General features: G+C 45.1%; 1 protein-coding gene across 3 annotated transcripts in view; it reads left to right on the plus strand.

Moving 5' to 3' along the window:
* The window catches only part of PAPOLG (poly(A) polymerase gamma), an 81,356-nt gene extending 79,008 nt beyond the window's left edge, over positions 1–2,348 (plus strand). For all 3 annotated transcript variants that reach the window (XR_006289919.1, XR_006289920.1, XR_006289918.1), the window contains exons 22-23: positions 875–1,166; positions 1,798–2,348. The gene's annotated coding sequence lies outside the window, so the exon portion shown is untranslated. The remainder of the gene's footprint in view (positions 1–874; positions 1,167–1,797) is intronic.
* Positions 2,349–7,018: the final 4,670 nt, after the last annotated feature.

Raw genomic sequence — 7,018 nt, forward strand, 5'->3', positions numbered from 1 at the left:
TTCAGCCCATACATTAAAGTTTGTCAAAGTTATGAGCAACTGAAAATAGTCGTATAATGGGAAGTGTTGGGCAGCCTAAACAATAGGCAGCATTGCCAGCTCTGCCTTTAATAACATAGCAAAAATCTTTGTTGAAAGAACATTAGTAAAGTCACAAAGGCAAGGACTCAAAAAGTTAGGAAATGCCAGAATTAATGTTGTCTGTGCAACTTTAATTCTGACCCCTCATTCACTGAATGAGGCATGGTCATGTGGAAGAAATAGTATGTGATCATATGATTACTTATCAGAATGCATACACACAAGGAGACAAATGAGGGTTGCATTATTAATGGTTATTAATGTTTGAGTGTTTGATTTTGTAATATCATATTGTCTTTTTAATATGGTTTTATGTATTAATTCAAGCTCAGCAGTTTCTCGCTGGAGTCTGTTTTTGAAGCTTTTCTGTTGCAAAATTGCCACCTTTAAATCTTTTACTGAGTGGCCAGAGAGGTTGAAGTGTTCTCCTACCGGTTTTTGAATGTTAGGATTCCTGATGTCAGATTTGTGTCCATTTATTTTTTTGCAGTTAGTATCAGGCAAGATATCTTTTGATATGTCTTCAAATCTTTTGAAATCATTCCTCAAAGTGTGTAAGTGGTCTGGTAATGATTGGCAGAGGTCTGCACATGTTTTCAAATCCAGTTCTTTTTCTTGGAGAGCTTGACTTGTGTGGTAAAAGAGTTGTAACATTTCATTCCACATGGTCAACATGAATATGAACTCTAGTTCTTGTGTCTTGTTTGCAATGTTTTCTGCCTCTTGTATAGTTTCTCCCTTTTGTGATTGGTCTTCGGCTATACTTTCTAATGCATCCACAATCTTTGAGTAGGAACTGCATGTCATCCTCAGCGGCAACCCCACCTCCATCGCCAAAAGCCTTGTGAATATTTTGGGGAGACTGGAGGCAGCAGCCAGTGGACTCAATCCCAGTGAAGCGATGGATGCGGAGGTGGAGCTGGAGGACAATATGGAGCACACGGCAAGGTCATCCAGTGGTGTGGCGAGTCAGGACCTCTTTTCCACTCTGCAAGGGTCTAGCCAGTCCCAGCGCTTCAGCTCTGGTGCACAAGAGGCAGGAGAGGGGAGCTCCAATAAGTGCTCATTTTGCTTTGATACTGCAGGTGAGAGGAGATTGAGCTGTCATGTACTTTGTTATATGGTAGAGGAGGGATAAAGGACAGAAATTAACAACAGAGCCTGTCCATCTACTCAGTGGGGCCACGGTGGACAAGTTTGTTAATGTACATGGGTATGTCTCTAGAATCCTCCACAGTGATCTCTAGGAAACTTTCCTGTAGGTATTCTGCAATCCTCTTCCAAAGGTTCCTTGGGAGATCTGCCTTGATATTCCCCCACTGTAGGCAATTATTTCTGCAGGGACCATAGTAACACACAGGCGAGCGGCATACAGAACGGATCTGAAACTTCACACATGCAGGAGATGCTCCCTTGCATCCTGGGTTACCCTTAGGAGTGAGATATTGAGTTTGATTACCCTAACCTGTGGAAAAGGGTACCAATATTCAGAATAGGCTCACTAGCCACTTATAGTAACTTCATTCACAAACCACCCTTTGTCCCTTCCTCCCCTTACCTGCCCCCTCCCTCCCCACAAACTCCTCATAATTGGGACTTGCAGCAACCTTGTGCTAGCCAAGGGACAGTGAGAAAGAGGTGTGTGTAACTTTTGTGATTCACGGCTGTGAGCACAATCACAACACTGTCTGTTCATTGTTTCTTTGCCTTCTGCAGATGTGCCCTTGAGAACACACTCCTCCACACTGGTGGAGTGCCTCCATCAGATAAGGCAGTGACCCAAGAGGAGTAAGGAGGATATGTTTCACAAAGTGCTGCAGTCAACAAATACAGCATAGAGTGAAACAAGAGCATGGAGGGAGACAATTAATGAAAGATTGAAGCTGCATTGCCAGGAAAGGACACAGGGGCAGGAGCTGATAATAAAGTTCCTTGAGGACCAGACAGAGATGTTGAAGTCCCTCATTAACCTGCAATTGCAGCAAATCTGTGCCCAACTCCCCCTTCAGCCACTACAGAACTCTGGTCCCTGCCCTCCCCAAACTCCCTCATCACATTCCTCGCATGTTCCCAGTCCCTCACAGTACCCATGCGCTCCACACCTGGCGACAGGTTTCCTCAAGGAAGCTGGAGTTACATCCAGCTGTGAGATCCCTAACTGCGAGACTGTTCTTCTTTCTCATGTCACCTGTTTGACCAAAAGTTTGTGTTTGATCCTGTTATTAAACTTGAGTCTTTGAAATTAAATGAGTCTTTATTTGTGAAATTCATACATAAATCGCTCAGTGCTAACATTGAAACACATTGGCTAGAGGCAGGACTATTTTCTCCTTGCAATTAATGCCCAAGAAGCAAGCACTACAGGGGTAATTCATGGCAGCAAGTAAACATTGTCTGGCCAAATGCATCACACAGAGACACATTACTGGGAACTATTGTCAAAGTGCTCCTTCAAAGCCTCCCTGATTAAAATAGCCTCCTGCTGCACCCCTCTAATTGCCCTTGTATCTGGCTGCTCAAAATCAGCAGCCAGCTGATCAGCCTTAGCAGCCCACCCCTGGGGAAACTTTTTCCCCTTAGATTCACAATTATTATGTATTATTCAGCAGGCCGCAATGACCATAGAAATATTTTCCTCATTGAGGTCTAACTGGTCAAAAAAATAGCACCAGCAACATTTTAGTCGGCCAAAGGCACATTCAGTGGTCATTTGGCACCTGCTAAGCATATTGTTAAAACACCCCTTGCTGCTGTCTGGGTTCCCAGTGTAAGGCGTTATGAACCACAGGAGTAAAGAATATGTGGCATCTCCAGGATCACTATGGGCATTTACACATTCCCCAATGGAATTGTCTGATCTGGAAAGAAAGTCCCAGCCTGCAGCTTTCTGTGCAATCCAGTGCTCTAAAAGATGCGTGCATCATGTGCCTTTCCTGACTACCCTGCATTGGAGTCAGTGATCCACCAGAGCCTGCAAGACCATAGAGAAAGTAGCCTTTTTGGTTTATGTACTCCATCACAAGATGGTCTGGGGCCAAAATTGGGATATGCATCCCATCTATCGCCCCATCACAGTTAGGGAATCCCATTGCCTAAAAGCAATCAATTATTTCCTAGACATTACTGAGAGTCACAATCCTTCATAGCAGGGGGCAATTAATGCCTCTGCAAACTTGCACCACCACAACCCCCACGGTGTACTTTCCAACTCCAAACTGATTTGTGTCTGACTGGTAGCAGTCTGGAGTTGCCAGCTTCCACACAGCAATCGCTACTCAGGTTACCACAGTGAGGGCAGCTCTCATTCTAGTGTCCTTGCATCGCAGTTCTGGGGCGAGCTCCGCACACAGTTCCAGGACGGTGACTTTGCGCATCTGAAAGTTCTGCAGCCACTGCTCTTCATCCCATACATGCATCACAATGTGATCCCACCACTCACTGCTTGTTTCCCAAGCCCAGTACCAACAGTTCACCATGGCAAGCTGTTCTGTGAATGCCAGCAGCAATCCTGAATTATTTGTTTCCATGGCAGACAGCAGGGCAGGCATCACTGATTCACTCTGTTTTGCAACTCATAAAATACTGCAGGACCAGCCACATTGTGTTCATAATTCTCATCACCACAGTGGTCAGCAGCTCAGGATCCATGCAGTCAGGCAGAGATGGCAGGTGCCATCTTTACAAGGGCTGTTTAAAAACAGCATGAAACAAATTAGGAACTACGAAGCTCATGGAATGGGATGGAAATAACTGCACATGCATTGTGATCTGTTCCCAGAGTTCACAGCAGCAGAAAGTGACAGAGGGTGGGGAGTTGCACTGTGGGATAGCTACCCATGATGCAACATTCTTTCTGTTGATGCAAGAGCAACGACCGTGGACACACACATCTGATACAAGGAGCATTGTATGGACATGCTCCACTGATGTTATTAAAGCAACTTATGATTGTCAACAAAACTTAAGTCAACTTAACTCTGTAATGTAGACCAAGGCTGAGAAAAGTACTCAGTGTCACAGCTAACTACAAGGTGGAACAGATTGTTAAGCATAATAAGTTAACACATATCGCAAGAGGCCATTCAAGGTGAAGTGGGCAGTTAACTCCTCTGTAGTCATAGGATAAAGGAGGGTTAATGGGTTACAGATTGTTGTATTGAACCTTAAATCCAGTGTATTTATTGAGTCCATGATTTCTAATGTCTAGCTAAGTTATGAATTTATACTCCCAGGCTTGTCTTTTGAAAGTGTTGTGCAAGTTTCCTTTGAGGATGAGGACTTATAGGTCAGGTATGGAGTGATCATTTTGTCAAAGTGTTCACCCATGGATGGTATGGTGTTTTTGTTTTTAAGCATTTTTCTGCATTCGAGAGCATAGTGACTGGTTTCACCCACAAAGTTGTTATTGGAGCACTTAGTGCACTGGATAAGGAACAACACGTTGTGATAGGCATGTGTAGGACCCTTGGATCTTGAAAGGTGTGGTGAGGAGGATGGGTACTGAGCAGTGGAGATATGTTGTAGGTTTTGCATCTGTTGTTATGGGAGGGTCTGGTGCTGCTTTGAGTTGGTGTGTCCTGGTATGTGGGGAGCTTGCTTCTGATGTTGAGCTTGGGGGATTATTTGAAGTCCAGAAGAGGCGGGGGTTGGGAAAGATTTATTTCAGTTTGCGGTCCCCATTGAGGATTGTTACTGTTGACTTATACCCTATATGGGCTCCAGCATGGAGTGATAGGTGACAACTAGGGCCATGCGGTTGTTGGATTCTACCCCCCCCCCCCGCCGATATTAAAGCAGGTACTCTTGGGGTATTTGGGTGGCCCATTCCGTGGTGCTATCTACTTCTCTGGTGGTGTGTCCTTGTTTTGTAAAGGTGGTTTTAAGTGTGTTAAGGTGTGTATCCCAAACTGTCACATCAAAGCATATTATGTGGTATCTGAGTGTCTGGCTGTAGAAAATAGATTTTTTTTGTGTGTTTCGGGTGTTTCTTGGATCTGTGAAGGTAAGTGTGGTGATCCGTGGGTTTATTATATATAGTTGTCTGTAGAGTTCCAGGGCTGAATCTAATTGTGGTGTCCAGGAAGTTGATGCTGCTGTGGGAATGTTCTAGAGAGGTTTTGAGAATTGGGTGGTGGTTGTAGAAGTTGTGGTGGAAACCTGTGAGGGAATTAAGGTCTTCTATCCAGGATGAAAATATCATTGATGTAACTCAGGTATATCATTGGTTTTTTGATACATTTGTCCAGAAATTCTTCCTCAGTGTGGCCCATGAAGAGGTTGGCATATTGGGGAGCCATCCTAGGACCCATGGCTATTCCCATGATTTGGACAAAGCCTTTGTTACTGAATGCAAAATTGTTATGGGTGAAGATGAAATGGATGAGTTTGGCAATGTGTTTGGGGTGGATTACCGGAGTATTGGCAATTGTCTTGAAGATATTTGAGGCAGGCAGTTATGCCCTCATGGTGAGGGATGTTGGTGTATAGGGAGATGACATCCATAGTGGCAAGGATGGTGTTCCAAGGGAGGTTGTTAGTGTTGTGGAGTTTCTGGAGGATGTTGATTGTGTCATGGAGGAAACTGGCCATTTGCGTGGTGAGTGGTTTGGGGATGGTTTTTGAGTCCTGATAGTCCTTTAGTAAGAGTGCTGTGGACAGATATGATGGATCTGCCTGTGTTCCCTTGTTTGTGTATCTTGGGAAACATGTAGAAATTCTCTGGGGTGGGTTTGTGGGGAATGAGCTTGTGGAGTTTCTCTTGGAGTTGTTGGGGAAGGACTTGATGATACCCTTAAATTCCTAGGTGAATTGTGGCATGTAGTCTTCTTGGAGTTTTTTATAGTAGGTGGTGTTGGAGAGTTGATGGTTGGCCTCATTGATATAGTCATCACAGTTGAGGACTATGATGGCACCCCCCCATGTCTTTTGGTTTGATCACTATCTGGTGGTTGGATTTCAGGGACTGAATAGCTGTGCTCTCGGTGGTGGAAAGATAGTGGTGGATGTGATGTTTGTTAAGGATTTCACAGTCAATTTTTCCCCCTGAAGCAATCAATGTAATGATTAAGGATACGATTCTGTCACGCAGGTCATGGATTCTGTGACTTTCTGGGATCTTCCTGATTTCTTCTGGGGCAGGGCCTGCCAAAACAGCTGGATGGTGACCAGCCCTAGGGCTGCCACAATAGCTGGCCGGCAAAACAGCTGGCTGCATTCAGCCCCGGGGCCACCGGAGTAGTGGCCAGCCCCAGAGCAGTGGCCCCGGAACAGCTGGCTGGTGGTTAGCCCCGGGGCTGTCAGAGAGCTGACCAGGGGCCAGCCCCGGGTGTGCTGGAGCAGTGGTCCCTGGCCTGCCAGTGCAGTGGCCAGGGTTGAGTCAGCCCCCCTGGGGCAGGAGCAGCAGCAGTCAGCCCCTGCCCCAGGAGCAGTGGCACAGCTGGAACAGCTGCAAGCCCCAGCAGTGCTCTGTTTATCCTCCCCCCGCCCCCCAGGGTATTTTTAGTAAAAGTCAGGGATAGGTCACAGGCTTCTGTGAAATTTTGTTTATTGCTCATGACCTGTCCCTGACTTTTACTAAAAAAACTCATGACAGAATCTTAAGCTTAATAATGATCAAGTGTGTGACTTCATCATTATGCTCCCAAATTAACTCTCTCAGAAAAATGATAAAAGACACAAACACCTTATCACCTATGTACAAACACTTTTCACAAAGCAATCACTCCATATTTGACCTCTCAGTCCTGTCCTCAAAAGAAACCTGCACAACACCTTCAAAAGACAAGCCTGAGAGCTTAAATTCATAACTTAGCTAGACACTAGAAATCATGGCCTCACTAAATACACTGGATTCATGGTTCAATCTATAACCCAATAACCCTCCTTTATCCTATGACTGCAGGGATGTTAACTGTCCACTTCACTTTAAATGGTCTCT

This window comes from Chelonia mydas, chromosome 3 (genome assembly GCF_015237465.2).
Source record: "Chelonia mydas isolate rCheMyd1 chromosome 3, rCheMyd1.pri.v2, whole genome shotgun sequence".
NCBI classification, from domain to species: domain Eukaryota; kingdom Metazoa; phylum Chordata; order Testudines; family Cheloniidae; genus Chelonia; species Chelonia mydas.